This window comes from Meleagris gallopavo, unplaced genomic scaffold, assembly GCF_000146605.3.
Source record: "Meleagris gallopavo isolate NT-WF06-2002-E0010 breed Aviagen turkey brand Nicholas breeding stock unplaced genomic scaffold, Turkey_5.1 ChrUn_random_7180001892184, whole genome shotgun sequence".
Classification (NCBI taxonomy): domain Eukaryota; kingdom Metazoa; phylum Chordata; class Aves; order Galliformes; family Phasianidae; genus Meleagris; species Meleagris gallopavo.
Genome location: NW_011155598.1, coordinates 1 through 708, shown reverse-complemented (window position 1 = coordinate 708; position 708 = coordinate 1). Strand labels below are relative to the sequence as shown.

Below are 708 nucleotides of genomic sequence, written 5' to 3'. Positions count from 1 at the left end.
CCAGAACTGAACACAGTACGCAAGGTGAGGACTCACCAGTGCTGAGTACAGGGGGATGATCACTGGCCTGCTCCTGCTGGCTCCAGCCCTTTGCATTGCACTTCCCATCTCAACCGTTCCTTCCGCGGTAGTGCTTGCAGCCTCATTTAGGGCAGCAGCTCAAGAGATCAAGAGGAAGAACACAGCGTGCAACTAGAAGACAAAGCCGAGAAGAGTCAACTCTCTGACCTTGGGCACCACTCACCAACCAACAGCCAGGCCTTGACAACTTGGCTCATCTGAGCACGCGCGGCAGGGCTGTACAACGAGTTTCTTCTTCCTTAAAGAACCCACATAGATTCCTAATCCAAAACGAGAACGGCAGGAGTTAATATCGACCAAAGAGCTTCCTATTCCTAGGCCTCATCCTCTTAGCCCAACTTCCTTGCCTCATCCCCTACCCCAACTCCTGGACGATGCCCGCAGGCTTAAGGTCACTTCTCAAAGACCCCATAGGACTCTTTTCACAGGACTCCATCAAAAAGAATGTCACACTTGTTCTTCCATACACTCAAGCTGACCCAGCAGTGCTATCACAGTCACTTAACACACACAGAAGCATCCAAACCCCGAGCATGCACAGCCCCTCCTGTGGTACTGGAGGCCACAGCCCACCTTCACACCGCACTTTTACACTGATGCAGCCGCGCTACAGCTCCGTGGCTGCCA

The 708-nt window shown here is 53.0% G+C and overlaps 1 long non-coding RNA gene across 1 annotated transcript; it reads right to left on the bottom strand.

Moving 5' to 3' along the window:
• Positions 1-35: 35 nt before the first annotated feature.
• On the bottom strand, positions 36-708 carry LOC109364690. The gene is made up of 2 exons (XR_002110548.1): positions 655-708; positions 36-192 (listed from the first exon to the last, which is right to left on the bottom strand). It is a non-coding gene; the product is annotated as an uncharacterized LOC109364690 (long non-coding RNA).